Genomic DNA, 16263 nt, shown 5'->3' with positions numbered 1-16263 from the left:
GAAGTACCATGCTCATGGATTGGAAAAACAAATATGTTAAAATATCCATTCTACCCGAAGCAATCTACACATTTAATGCATTCCTTATCAAAATACCTATAGCATTTTTCACAGAAATAGAACAAATAATTTAAAAACTCATATGGAAAAATAAAAGACCCTACATAACTAAAGCAATCTTGAAAAAGAACAAAACTGCAGGTATCACAATCCTAGATTTCAAGATACACTACAAAACTATGGTAATCAGAGTAGTATGGTACTGACACAAAAACAGAAACATAAATCAGTGGAACAGAACAGAAAGCCCAGAAATAAACCCACAATTATATGGCCAATGAATTTTTGACAAAGGAGGCAAGAATATGCAATGGGAAAAAGTCTCCTCAACAAATGGTGTTAGGAAAATTGGACAGTTACATGCAAAAGAATGAAACTGGACCAGTTTCTTACACCGTACACAAAAATAAACTTAAATGTAAGACCTGAAAGCATAATGATCCACAGGCAGTAACTTCTCTGACACTAGACATAGCAACATTTTTCTAAGTATGTTTCCTGAGGCAAGGTAAGCAAAGGCAAAAATAAACTATTGGGATTAAATAAAAATAAAGAGCTTCTGCATGGCAAAGGAAACAATCAACAAAACTAAAAGACATCCTAATGAAGGGAGAAGAAGAAGTCATTTGCAAATGCAAATGACGTATCCAGTAAAGGGTGAGTGTCCAAAATAAATAAAGAACTTACATAACTCAGCAATCAAAGGCAAGTAATGCAACTGAAAAATGGGCAGAAGACAAGAAAAGACATTTCTTCAAAGAAAGCATCCTGGGATGCCTGGGTGGCTCCATGGGTTAAAGCTTCTGCCTTGGGCTCAGGTCATGATCCCAGGGTCTTGGGATGGAGCCCCGCATTGGGCTCTCTGCTCAGCAGGGAGCCTGCTTCCTCCTCTCTCTCTCTGCCTGCCTCTCTGCCTACTTGTGATCTCTGTCTGTCAAATGAATAAATAAAAAATCTTAAAAAAACAAAAAGAAAGAAAGCAGCCAGATAGCCAACAGACAGGTGAAAAGAGGCTCAACATCACTGATAATCAGGGAAATACAAATCAAAACCACAATGAGATATCACCTCACACCTGTCAAAATGGCTAGTATCAAAAAGACATGAAAAAATTTGGCGACAATATGGAGAGAAAGGAACCCTCATTCACTGTTGGTGGTAATGTGAACTCGTGCAGCCACTGTGGAAGACAGTAAGTATATAAGAGCCTAAAAAAATTAAAAATAGATCTACTCTACAATCCAGTAATCACATTACTGGGCATTTATCCGAAGTATACAAAAACACTAATTTGAAGGGTTATATGCACCCTATGTTTATTACAGCATGATTTATAATAGCGAAACCATGGAAGTAGGTCAAGTGTCCATAGATAGATAATGGATAGAGAAAATGTGGTATATATACGCAACAGAATATTATTCAGCCATAAAAAGAATGAAATCTTATAATGTGCAACAACATGGATGGACCTAGAGAATATAATGCTAAGAGAAACAAGCCAGTCAGAGAAAGACAAATATATGATTTCACTCAAAGAGGAATACGAAACAATACAGCAAGCAAAGGGGAAAAAAAAAAAGAGAGACAATCCAAAAAACAGACTCTTTACTATAGAGAACAAACAGATGGTTATCAGAGTGGAGGTGGGTTGGGGTATGGGTGAAATAGGTGAAGGGGATTAAGAGTACACTTATCTTGATGAGCACTGAGTAATGTATAGAATTGCTGAGTCACTATATTGTACCCCTGAAACTAATATAATACTGCATGTTAACTATACTGGAATTTCTTTAAAAACCCAAAAGAATTCTCTCTGGTAATGATTTTTTTCTATTAAATTGATAAGGAATTCTTCTAAAAAATTTTCTATGATTCTGGGGTTTGTTTGATTAAAAAAAGATGGCAATTTGTTCTTGTGAGTAATATAAACTATGTATAATTCTTAATAATGGACCATGTGTTTTTGAAGAAGTTTTGAGAAGTTTTATAGCCAGCCTTGATCACAAACATGGAATTTCAAGGCAGTGCAATGTCTACATAAACGCTGGATTAACAGAAGTATGCCATACTTTTTATTATCTAAAAATACTTTGATTTTAATTTTTCAGTGAAAAAACTAACAGCATTCATGGAGCACTTTAGTGTTTCGGTTTTAGCCTTTTATGTAGAGACTTTACTGTCTAAAATCTCTTTTTTCATTTCTCTGCAACTTATTTATTGATAGTTATTACTCTTCTCTTCATTGAACCTGAAACACTCCTATAAGGAGGGAAATTATTTTCCATAGTTTCATTCCATTTTACATTTGGGATGTTTTGAAAGGTAATACTGTACTGTTATCTGTTCTCATCAAATAACAAATGACTGAGTCAAGCACTAGACAAATTGCATGCCAGCCAACGTCAGTGGGGGACACCATGTCAGAAGTGAGCTGTCAAGGAAGGCTGGTGGAAGACACAGGCCCAGAGAAAGGCAGGCTGGCTCCACCTTCTCAGCAGGGAGTCAGTCACGTGGACAGGGGAACAGTCTCCGTTTTTAAGGATGTAGACTTTTAGAGCTGGAAGACATCTCACTCACTAAGGAAATAGAACACTTCGCCTTGTCTTAAAAATGTGGAAATTGAGGTGAAGACAGAACTAGAAGCCAGACGGCCTGAAGCCAGTCAGTTGTTCTTTCAGCTCATTCATTCATTCATCTCTTCATGCGATGAGCTGACCAGGGAGTAGATGAGCTGTATCAAAGGAGATCTTTGTATCAAAGGAGCCTCTTATCTTTGTAAGATGGCCAGTGTCCTCTGGGGTGAGGAAGTCTGAGACTAAATGCTGCAGAGTGCCAGGAGGTGATGAGGAGGGAGCGACTAATTACCAAGGATGTCGGTGGCCCAGAGAGTAGACTGTACTAGAGCACAAGAGAAAGGATCCTAACAACTGGACCCAGCGAACTCTGTATTTTGTCCTGATTTCTCACCCAGAAAAACCCAAAAACAAAGAAATAAAGAAAAAAATGCAACATATTTTACTTAGAGCTAAATGAATGTTATAAATTTAATCACCTAGAATCACTGTAATCAGGAGTGTGTGGAGGGAAAAAAGGAAAACCTGCATACCAGAACTGATGAATTGTTGAACACTACATCAAAAACTAATTATGTACTATACACTGGTTAACTGAACATAATAAATAAAAATTGTTAACAATTTTTCCTAAAAAACAAAAGAATCACAGAATCATAGAATCATGGCTTCAGACTTTCTTACATCCCTTGGAATGTAAGGCCTGGAAAGATAAAATATATCTTATTAATAAAAATGAGGGAAATTTACCAAAAACATTTCTTACTTTCAGAAAATCTTGCATTCCTATCAAAGCACTGAACCTAAAATGGTAAGGGTATGGGGTTCAGGTAAAAGGGTTTTAATCCCACAATAGGAAATCCTGCCTTCTCCTGGGACATTCTATAATTTCTGAGGTTGTATCTACATTCAGTTTATCCCTCCAATGTGTGATACAATTCCAATAGAAGTCACCAGATGGGACTGAGTAATATTAGGCCACTAGAGTTCTCAAAAAGATCAATAACCTTTATTAATAACCTAAGCTATTAATAACCTTTAAAAATAGCTTTTAAGATGAATTATATTCCCCCTCCTCCTCATTTTAACCAATTTTTTAAAAAAGATTTTATTTATTTGACAGAGAGAGAGAGAGAGACAGCACGAGCAGAGGGCCTGATGTGGTGCTTGATCCCAGGACCCTGGGATCATGACCTGAGCTAAAGGCAGATGCCTAACAGACTGAGTCATCCAGGCACCTCTCCTTTTAACTTCTATTAGAAGTACTTTCAAGTGCCACTGATCTACTACTCAAAAGCATATAATGTTTCCTAGACAATATTTTTTCAGTATTTTTTAAAGATTGTTTTTATTTATTTGAGAGAAAGAGAGACAGAGAGGGAAAGAGCGCACATGTACATGTGCACAAGTTGAGGGAGGGGCAGAGGGAGAGGGAGAAGCAGACTCCAGAGTAGGGAGCCTAACACAGGGCTCAATTCCAGGACCCTGAGATCATGACTTGAGCTGAACACAGATGCTTAACTGACTGAGACACCCAGGTGCCCCTTTCCTAGATAATCTTACAGACAAAAGAATTTTTAAGTCTTTTCTAAAATTTAATTTAGTTAGAAAATTCATAAAACTGATTTATGAGATACCTAAATAAATACATATTTAAATTATCTATGCCTGTCCTCATAGCAAACCACTATAATTTTAATTTAATTTTTTTTGTTTGTTTTTAGAGATGGGAAAGAGGGGCAGAGGGAGAGGGAGAGAGAGAATGTTGGGGCTTGATCTCACAACCCTGAGATCATGACCTGAGCCGAAATCAAGAGTCAGATGCTTAACCAACTGAACCACCCAGGTGCCCCTCAATTTTAATTTTAAATGTTATTTAATGACTGTAAATATATCTTTAATATCATAGGCCCTGTTGTAATTTGAACAGGAATCCTTTGGCCCAGAAATAAACCTACACCTATAGGGTCAATTAGTCTATTACAAAGAAGGCAACTATATAGAATGGTGAAGAAACAGTGTTTTTAATAATTGGTGTTGGGACAATTGGACACCTACAAGCAAAAGAATGAAACAGAACCACTTTCTTACATGATACACAAAAGTAAGCTCAAAATGCATGAAAAACCTAAATGTGAGACCTGAAACCATAAAACTCCAAAAAGAACACAGGCAATAATTTCTTAGACAATGACTTTAGCATCTTATTTATGAATACATCTCTTCAGGCAAGAGAAACAAAAGCAAAAATAAACTATTGGGATTACACCAAAATGAAAAGCCTTTGCACAGCAATGGAAACCATCAACAAAACTAAAAGACAACCTACTGAATGGGAGAAGATATTTGCAAATGATCTATCTGATAAGGGGTCAATATCCAAGATATATCAAAAAAATCTTAGACAACTAAACACTAAAAAAACCAAACAAGTCTATTTTAAAAATGGGCAGAGGAACTGAACATGTAAAGAGGCACAGGTGCCTGGTGGCTTAGTCGGTTAAACATCTGCCTTTTCCCAGGTCATGATCCCAGAGTCCCAGGATTGAGAACCACATCGGGGGTTGGGGGAGGGTGTCCCTGCTCAGCAGGGAGTCTGCTTCTCCCGCTGCTCCCCACCCTGGCCTCATGCTGTCTCACAATCACTCTCAAATAAATAAATAAAATCTTAAAAAAATAGAGGCCCAATGTCATTGATCATCAGGGAAACGCAAATCAAAACCATGATGAAGTATCACTTCACACCTGTCAGAACTGCTAGGAACTAAAATACAAGAAATACCAGTGTAGCCACTGTGGAAAACAGTATGGAGGTTCCTCAAAAAATTAAAAGTTAAACCATCCTATGAGCCAGGAATTGCAACACTAGGTATTTACCCAAAGGTACAAAATACTGATTCAAAGAGACACAAGCACCCTGATGTTTATAGCAGCACTATCAACAACAGCCAAACTATGGAAGGAGCCCAAATGTCCATCAACTAGTGAGTGGATAAAGAATTTTATACACACACACACACACGTGTGTGTGTATAAAATGGAATATTACTCAACCATCAAAAATAATGAAATCTCACCATTTGCAATGATGCAGATGGAGCTAGAGGTGTATTATGTTACACAAATCAGTTGGAGAAAGACAGATACTATATGATTTCACTTACATGTGGAATCTAAAAAATAAGCAAAAAAACCCAAAGGAATAAACAAAGAAAGCAAACAGACTCAAATACAGAGAACAAACTGGTGGTTGCCAGAAGGGAGGTGGGTAGAGGGATGGGCAAAATAGTTGAAGGAGATTGAGAGGTACAAACTTCAGTTATAAAAAAATTAAGTCATGGAGACGAAAAGTAGGGAACATAGTCAATAATATTGTAATTACATTGTATGATGTCAGATGGTGACTACAGTTATGGTGAACACTGAGTGATACGTAGAATTGTGGAATCACTACATTGCAACACCTGAAACTAATATAACATTGTCAATTATACTTTGATAATATATGAAAGAAAATAGAAGACCTTTATTTCCTTGTGATTAAACCCTTAGTAGAAAAAGAAAAGGTGATAGAAAAATAAACCAGAAGGCAGTGATGTCAGGGATCACTTGGGCCGTAACCTTCAGATCTTTTGGAATGTTGAACACAAGCACTGATGAAGGGGGAAAGGCATGGGAGAGGCTCTGGGCATGACTGTGGCGGAAATGCTCCTCTTTTCCAAGCCCATGTTTTTATGTCCTTCCCCGTGGGAATCTCCTTTACACCAAATCCCTGCTAAAATTCAATGTCTCTTTTTGATTCCAAATTAGAGCATCTGTTACTCCTCAGCATAACCCATGGTGTAAATGAACTATTATTCTTTTAAGCCACTGACATTTTGGAATTTTTTCCTTCTGGAACACAACTAGCTTATCCTGACTAATTGAATCACTTTTCATGTGCAAGCAATGCATTAATGAAACGAGAATTCAAGATAAGGGAGATCATATTGGAAATCTACTCGAGGTTATGGATTTTTGAGTTGATTTTTCCCAATTTTGTCGCTTTTTCTTTTACCTGTCTTAAACTATAATAGGTTTAAATACCACAGACATTCATTTGGCCAATCTGTAATAGGATATGGAAACATTCTGACCTTCCCTCTCTAGGTCACTGCCCTGGATATCAAACACACTGCAGGTCTCTGTGATGACTCCTACAGGGTTATTTCTGACAGGTTCTCAATATTCTGTAAGAATGTAATCACTGGACTCATTCCAGGCATTCATGTCACAAAATTTCCTGGCAAAACTGACACTTATTGGCAGACTCGTCCGCAGTTGAAGAAAGGGGCCAGAACTAGAAGCAAATGAACTCAGTGATTTTGCTTTATTCTTGCCTTTGTGAGTAGGAAGTGTGACAGATGCACTCACCTACTCTAAAGGGAAGGATACCTGACCTACTGCTATTCCCATCTGAAATTCTTCCTTAAACTGAATAGATACCCACTACGAGCAGAAAGTTGTTTTTTTAAGGAAATAGAAGAGCCCTTGTTCCAGCAGGTTTCTGAAAACCCAGCACAGCAAGTACATGGGTTCGTAGGTAAGACCATCTTAGCCCAGAGACCAAAGTGGGTTTACTGTCAGAGGAGTCACATTGATAATTGTTTGTCAATGTCCAGTCTAAATTGGTTTCTGGTTCTATGTAATTTGTATTAGATTTTCACACTATTTTCTCAACAGTTACATCATCTCGTTTTCTCTACATAAATTTACACTCCTGACACTCTAAAATGTAAGTGAAACTGTCAGCCTTCCAGTTTAACATTGGTGATTTCTTATGCTGCATAATGGGTATGATAATAGAAATTCAGGTAGTAGGTAGATCCATGAGGCATAATTTGGTTATTAAATTTGGAGTGTTATTTCTGCCTGTGGAGTGTTATTTCTGCCTGTGATTGCCAAATAAACCAATGGATTCAATGTAATTGAAACATCGTATTTCTTTCTAAACAACCCATCCCTTTGCATTTGCTGACTTAGAATTTCTTCCCCAGAAGGTAAATGTCAGTTTCTAGCCATAGCCAACTTTAATCCTTCTGTTCCTCTGCATATATACAATGCTTCCTGCATAGAACCTTTACAACACCTTCCAGGATCATTCCTCCTTCTTTAAAAGTCATTCTCTCTCCCATGCTGAACTGTAAAATCTCAAAGACAGACCATTACTTATCTGCCTCAGTGTCTCCAGATCCTAGACCAAGGCCTGTGAAATAGTAAGTTGTCAATAAATGGCTGTTGAATGAAGTTTCTTAGTTCACTCTCTGCTGTTAGTCTCTCCTGTTATGCATCTTCAGCCAAATCATGATGTTAAAATTCTCAAAAGGAAAACTCAAATCACGAAACTCTGCTGGTTAAAAACACTATCGACACTCTACTGTTTCAAATAGGTGAAGACTCCTTATCCTGATATTCAAAAGCCTTCTCAATCTGCATGAATGCCAAAATCTTCCTCAAATCATTGCTCCAGACAACTTATAATAAAGTTCAACTCTTCTACCTGCTTTTCTCTACCTATCTCCGCAGTGTCTCACCTGTGCTTTGGTCATATTTCCTCTAGGTCAAATAGTTTGCCCTTTTCCTTCATCTTTAAGTTCCATCTTTATGCATTCTGTACTGTAGTTACTGTGTTCCTCCAATCCTCAGTCAGCAGGCCTTTAGGTTGTTCCTAACATGTCCCAGACATTATGTGTTGCAGAGGACATACAGAAATAGAAGACACCATTGTGCTTGAAAGGAAGAATGTTCTTGTGGATAGACAGATGTGAAAAGCCCTAGAATACAGCAAAGTGCTTGCACATGGTATGTTAAGAGCTCAAGGGATATGCACCTACTCCAGGTGAAATTTAGGCTACTTAAATCTAAGGAGAAATAATCAAGGCTATGGTAATCATCGTGACATATTTTTCTGACATTATCATATCATATTCATTGTGTTATTGGCATATGCTGGCAAAGCAAGTGCAAATTCCCTCTGATAATACCACCCTTGTACAGGCCACCTATAACACTTGTGGGAACTATAACAAAAGAACAAATAGTGGTTATCCCACACAGCATGAATCTATGTAATTAAGTTATAAATAACACTAAGAAACTTAAATTAAATCTGCTCTATACTCCTACATCAACAAGGTACATTCCTAACCACCTGGAAGGGCAGGTTCCAATTCTGAATTCTCAGACTCACTGGAGTTGGAGGTCTGAAGGTAGTAGCACAGGGAAAAAACCCATCTACGCAGGAGCTAGTGACTGTCCCCTTTTCTCTTCTCCCTGCTTTGCATCTTCCCACACAGAGAGGGACTCTGCACTCCTGCGGACATGACAGGCCTCCCCACTAATACCTGCTGTTTGGACCGCCTGGGCTTAGCAGTGTACACACCAAAGGCAAGTCTGCATCCAGCACAATGGGCTCAGGAAGAAGCCCCACAACCTTGGAAGAGGACTCAGTGCCACTGAAGAAGATAATCCCAGGACAAGCGTACCCAGAGTGTGGCTAGAAGAAGATTGCTAGCTGACCCACGGGGCCCAGTCAGAGGTTAGGAAGGGGCCTATGTTGCCTGTCTGGGCCTTGAGGCAGTATTTCTGCTCCCAAAGCATCCTTCCTTCAACACACTCTCACTCCCAAAAAGACGTAATGAACATCATATGTAAATAGTAGTTCCATATACATTTTTTAAAATTTTTATTTAAATTCAATTTAACTAACATATGCTGTATTATTAGTTTCAGAGGTAGAATTCAGTGACTCATCAGTTGTATATAACACCCAGTGCTCATTCCATCAAGTGCCCTCCTTAATGCCCATCACCCAGTTACCCCATCCTTCCACCCACCTCCCCTCCATCAGCCCTCAGTTTGTTACCTGTAGTTATGTTCCCTGTAGTTAAGAGTCTCTTATAGTTTGCCTCCCTTTCTGTTTTCACCTTATTTTATTTTTCCTCCATATATATTTTTGGGGAAATTAACATCTCCTTCCCTGAGAAAGCTATAGTTTAATAAAATACATATAATGAACATGTGTAAAAAATCTATAATACTTGAAATATACATTAGAATGTTTTGTGTAGCTCAGGGATACAAGTAATCAAAATAGTAATGATAATCATGTATGAAACTAATTTTATGGGGCGCCTGGGTGGCTCAGTGGGTTAAAGCCTCTGCCTTCAGCTCAGGTCATGATCCCAGGGTCCTGGAATCAAGCCCCACATTGGGCTCTCTGCTTGGCAGGGAACCTGCTTCCCTTCCTCTCTCTCTGCCTGCCTTTCTGCCTACTTGTGATCTTTGTCTTTCAAATAAATAAATAAAATCTTAAAAAAAATAAATTCTATGAAACTAATTTTATGGTAATGGATCAACCAGGAAATAATGAAACAAAGGATTCTGGATAAACTGTTAAGAAACAATGAGAATATTTATTTAAAAAATTGCAACCAAAAAAATCTGGCTAAGAAAACTCATCACAAGGATAGCTGATAATTCTGATCAGTCTGTCAAAAATATCTATAGTTTCCTGATGCATTAGAAAATAACAAGTTCTTCATCCAATAAGGTAAAATCCTTTGACAGAAAGGCTTGTTCAAACATCTTTTCATTAGGTTTAAAATAGTCATAAAATGTAATTTGGGAGACTGCCACTAAAACTGTCAACAGAGTCGTGAGTTTGTTACAAACTTCTACTAACTTATGAAGCCAGAAAACTGATCATCTTTCCAAATGAGAACTATAAAATTATGATTTGGGTTTCAAAATACAAATGAAGTTTTAATGAGTTCATTTTCACGAATAATATAACTTTGCAAAAGTCACAACTTAGTATCTGTGGGTACCCCTTGAGGAACAATGGAAAAACACTGGATTCAAACTTCAGCCTGAGATGGAACTCCAACACTCATCAGAGTATATGACCTTGGGTAAGTCATTTACACTGAATCATTTGAGAAAGAATATCTCAGCATAAAATAAGGATAATAATACTTAATATTATTCTGCGAAGACTAAATCAGGCTACATGTGAAGGTGCTTTGAAAACATCAATGTGTCATAGAATTGTAATATAGCAAAATTAATGTTATTTGTTTTAACTCCCTCCTGCTGTGATTTCTGACATATGTCACAGAAAAAGGATAGATCCCTCATCATTGATAGTATGTCTTTTCTGCTCAGCAGCAGTTATTTCCTTAAATTTGAAACTTGCAGAACTCTGATTCAGTCATTGAAATGACTGATCTGAATCAGGATGTCATTTTGGTAGTTGTCGCTTTCAACTTAACAATTACAATCAGTTATGACAACTGACAACTGAGACTTTCTGGAACTAAAATAATTATCTCAGCTGTGTTTTTGGTCACTTCTGCCATACTGTATAAACCTTAACATAATTTTAATTAACTTTTATTCAGAAGAGAATAAAAGTGTATATGATTTAGATAAAATAACAAAAGGCAAGGAAAGGTTTATACTATTTCTACCATGTGTGTATCTTGAGAGGGAAAAATAAGTATTATATTAACAAACATATTCTTGAAGTACAAATAAATCATCAAATGAAGCAGAGGTTTTTCAAAGGCAGGAAAGAATATACTGTTGGACAGTCAACAATCAAAGTCAAGCAAAGCCACCATCGAACACATGAGTTGATTATGGATATGATGTAGGACAAGGATTTGAAAGGGTTAAAGAAGACAGAGAATTCAAATTAAGATCTCTAAAGCTGAAATGAAATACAACTAAATTTTTATTTTGTGTGACATTCACGATGATTATTTTTATTATTTATTTTTTTTAAGATTTTATTTTTAAGTAATCTCTACACCCAATGTGGGGCTTGAACTCACAATCCCAAGATCAAGAGTTGCATGCTCTATTGACTGAGCCAGCCAGGCGCCCCCTCATGATGATTATTATGTAAGAGCCTGGCTCCTATATAGCACAATTAAAGGCCTTCTTTGACTTTCACTGCTTCTGTTTCACAAACTCTATGTTGTGCTACTCTTCAAAAGCTCTGGGCCCTTAAAGGAGATCCTGCATTTTAGGGTTTAATGCCTCAACCTGTCATCTATAACTATCTTTCTTCCCTCTCCTTTTTGGAGAATGATTTAATTGTTCATTAAAAAGAATTTTGAACATACAGAAAGATATAGATAGGATAACTCAGATATCTATCCTCCAGCCCTAAAAACCATCGCTTCATGGAAAATTCTACCCTATATATACCCCCATCAACTTCTTCTTATAGTCTATGAATTCTTCAGTTTGCGTCTCTAAGAGAAACTTTTAAAATATACTCATGATACTATTTTCATGCTTAAAATAAAGACGTAATTTTTGTCTCCAAATACATAGCTGGGATTCAAAATTACAGCTGCCTTCTAGATCATCATTGTGTTTATATTTTCTCTGATAAAGATCTAAATAATATCTATATATTATAATGACTGATGTATATTTCATGATCTCTTAATTTATGTGTTTTTCCTTCATCTTCCCCTCTATTTCCCCTAGCATTTAATAATAAAATAATCAGATACTTACTAAGTGCCATGTCCTGTGGAAAATTCTACATGCACAGCTTTTAATTCTTCCAAAGGCACTCCAAGTTGAACATTGATTCACTCATTTTTATTTGCCTAGCACCAAGTTTAAAGCACAAGAGTGTCTCACTACAAAATTGGCATTCTTTCCAGTATACCATGTTCCTTCTAATTTCACTTTAAAGGTACGCAATTATATCCCCACTCCCATTTCTATTGATTGATACCCTCCTTGCTGTGCAACTTTCTCTCATAGTCCTGCTTTTCTGCCAACAAGGGAGGATTCCAATACATTTCTTAAAGCAATGCCTGTCATGGACTTTAATGAGAATTTAAATATGGATGATACTAAGAACCATTACAGATTAATTAATAACAAGCCAAAATTACCTAATTTTTTCCTTTGACAGAATTCATTCTTGCTGGGCTAGCAGATAAAGTGGAGAACTTACAAAGATGATAATTTAAGAGATTTAAAAATCTCTTTGAGATTTTTAATATCCTGGCAGACAAGATCAAGAATCAGAGTTATATGTTATTAAAATTATCTGTGTTCAAAGAGTCAAGATTCATTAGAACAAAAATGTTCAAGAAATTGATACTGAATATAAAGATAGTGACAAATCCCATCTATGAGCATGAAATACCTTTCTACTTATTTGTGTTTTCTTCAGTTTCTTTCATTACTGATATAGTTTTCAGTGTACAGATCTGTCACCTCTCTGGATAAATTTATTCCTAGGTATTTTATTCTTTTTGATGCAATTATAAATTGATTTTGTTTTCTTAATTTCTCTAATAGTTTGTTATTAATGTATAGAAACACCTTTACATTTTTATTTGAGTCCTCTATTTTCTTGGTAAGTCTACCTAAAAGCCTGTCAGGTTAAAAAAAAAAGATTTTATTTATTTATTTGTTGGGGTGGGGGAGAGAGAGAGCACACAAACTTGGGGAAGAGCAGGCAGAGGGAGAAGCAGGGTCCTTGCTGAGCAAGGAGCCGGATGCCTGACTAGATCCCAGGACCCTGGGATCATGACCAGAGCCAAAGGCAGACACTCAAAGACCGACTGAGCCACCCAAGCATCCCAGGCCTGTCAGTTTTTGGTTATCTTTTCAAAATATCACCTACAAGTTTCATTCACCTTTTCTATTGTTTTTCTGATCTCCAATTCATTTACTTCCACTATAATCTTTGTTCTTTTCTTCCTTCTGCTAACTTTTGGCATGGTTCCCCTCCCCCTCCCAGTTCCTTGAGGTATACAGTTGTTTGAGAACTTTGTTTTGTCTTGATGTAGGTGTTTTTTACTAAAAACTTCCTTCTTAGTACTGCTTTTGCTATATACACTAAGTCTTACTATCTTGTTTTTCCATTTTCATTTGTCTGAAGATATTTTACTGATTTCTCTTTTGATTTCTTCCTTGATCCATTAGTTGTTCAGGAATTTAATCTCCCTGTATTTGTGAATTTCCCAGTTCTCTTATAATTTACTTTCAGTTTCATAGCATTTTGGTTTGTAACCATGATTGATATGATCTCATTTCTCTTAATTTTAGTACTTGTTTTGTAGCCTAACATATGATCTATCCTGCAGAATACTCCATGTGCCCTTAATAATGTGTATTCTGGGGCGCCTGGGTGGCTCAGTGGGTTAAGCCTCTGCCTTTGGCTCAGGTCATGGTCTCAGAGTTCTGGGATCGAGACCTGCATTGGGCTCTCTGCTCGGCAGGGAGCCTGCTTCCTCCTCTCTCTCTCTGTGCCTACTTGTAATCTCTCTCTGTCAAATAAATAAAATCTCTAAAAAAAAAAAAGAATGTGTATTCTGCTGCTGTTGAATGGAATCATCTATATATGTCTGTAAGATCCATCCATAACATCTAACGTATCACCTAAGTCCAGTGTTTCCTTAATTTCTGTCTGGATGATCCATCCATTGTTGAAAGTGGCATACTGAAGTCCTCTACTATTATTTCATTGTTATCTATTTCTCTCTTCAGATCTGTTAATATTTGCTTTATATATTTAAGTGTTCTTATGTTTGGTTCCTAAATATTGTTAAATATTATGGTCTCCTTTGATCCCTTTATCATTATATAATGACCCTGTTTGTCTCTTCTTGCAGTCTGTGTCTTAAAGTCTATTTTGTTTGATATAAATGTAGCTACCCCTGCATTCTTTTAATATTTTGCATTCTTTTAATATCCATTTGCATAGAGTACATTTCCCATCCCTTCACTTTAGTCTATGTGTGTCCTTAAAACTAAAGTGAGTCTCTTGTAAGCAGCATAGAGTTGAATCTTGTTTTTCCATCAATTCAGGTATCCTATGTCCTTTGATTGGAGAAGATAGTCCATTTACACTAAATTAATTACTGATAGGTATGGACTTACTATTATCATCTAAACCATGGTTTTCTTGTTCTATAATTCCTTTTTCCTTTCTTCTTCTCCTGTTCTTTTCCTTTGTGATTTGATAATTTTCTATAGTGCTATATTGATTCCTTCCTTTTTATCTTTTGTGTATCTATCTTGGATTTTGCTTTATTAATACCATGAGGCTTACATAAAAAGTCTTGTGTGTGTGTTTGTGTGTGTGTGTATATACTTTGAATACATATGAAATTCTCCATTTTATACCCCACTCCCTTACATTTTATGTTTTTGATGTCATAATTTGTATCTTTTTATACTGTATCCATTAATATATTATGATCACAGTCTTCTAACCCTCTTATTAGTTTTATAGTGACTTACCTAACACCATTACAACATTGCAGTATTTTATATTTAACTATATATTTATTTGCACCAGTGAGTTTTATATGTTCATGTATTTTTGTTACTATTTAGCATCCTTTTGTTTCAACTTGAAGAATTATATCTCTTGTAAGTTCAGTCTAGTGGTGATGAACTCATTTAACTATGTTTGTCTGGAAATATTGTTCTTTCTCCTTCAATTCTGAAGGACAAATTTGCTGGATAGAGTATTTTCAGTTAGAAAATTTATTTCTGTCTGCATTTTGAATATATCATTGCATTCCCCTTCTAGCCTGAAAATTTTTGCTGAAAATTCTGCAGATACTTCCATGGTCCTGAATAGTCCCTTGTATTAACAAGTTGATTTCCTTTTGCTACTTTCAACATTTTCTCCTTGCCTTTAACTTTTGACAACTGTCTCTCTCTCTGAGTCTCTTTGTTAGGGTCCGTGATCAAAGGAACGAGACTGATATAAAGCGAAAATCAAACAAAGCTTTATTTCATGCCAAGCATCAAAAATCAAACTGACCGGTCAGGGCTATCTCTTACGAAAAGACGACGATGATGATTCCGACAAGGTCACTTCCAAGAAGGCCACTCCGGACGAGGCTGCTCCACAGATGAGGCCACTCCCCGGTTGGAGCCGCTCCCAAGAAGAGGCCACTCCCAAGAAGGCTGCTGCTGGTGAGGTCGCTCCCTGGACAGGGCCGCTCCCAAGAAGAGGCCACTCTGGAGGAAGCCGCTCCCAGGACGAGGCCGCTCCCAGTGACGAAGAGGTGATGATGACAGCGACGACGACGAGGAGGACAACACCGATGACACAGACTCTGCTCCCCATGACGCCACTCTGACAAGGCTGCTCCGGCGAGGCCGCTCTGGAGTCAGCCTCTTTTCTGATGATGCTGCTCCCGTAGGGCCGCTCACTGAGGAGGCCTCTTCCCAGACGAAGCCGCTCCCCGGAATGACACAGCTCCGGCGAGGCAGTGGCTCAGGGTTCCCGGAGAGGTTGCTGCCATCTAGGCTGTCGTGGCGCCGCTGCTGAGGGTCACAGTGTGTGGGCGGGGCTGCTGGTGTCGGGGCCACTGGTGTCTCGGGGCTACAGGCATCTTGGGGCCGCAGGCGGCAGGACCACTGTTGGCTTGGGGCCACAGGTGTCGGGGCGCTGGTGCGCGGGACCACTGACATCTGGACCACTGGCGTCTGGGCCGCTGGCAGCTCGGGGCTGCTGGCAGCTTGGGGCCGCAGGCAGCGGGACCGTTGGCGGCTCGGGGCCGCTGGCGGCTCCGGGCTGCCGGCAGCC

This window comes from Lontra canadensis, unplaced genomic scaffold (assembly GCF_010015895.1).
Source record: "Lontra canadensis isolate GAN:19392208 unplaced genomic scaffold, GSC_riverotter_1.0 scaffold86, whole genome shotgun sequence".
NCBI lineage: Eukaryota > Metazoa > Chordata > Mammalia > Carnivora > Mustelidae > Lontra > Lontra canadensis.
This window is presented reverse-complemented; position numbering follows the sequence as displayed.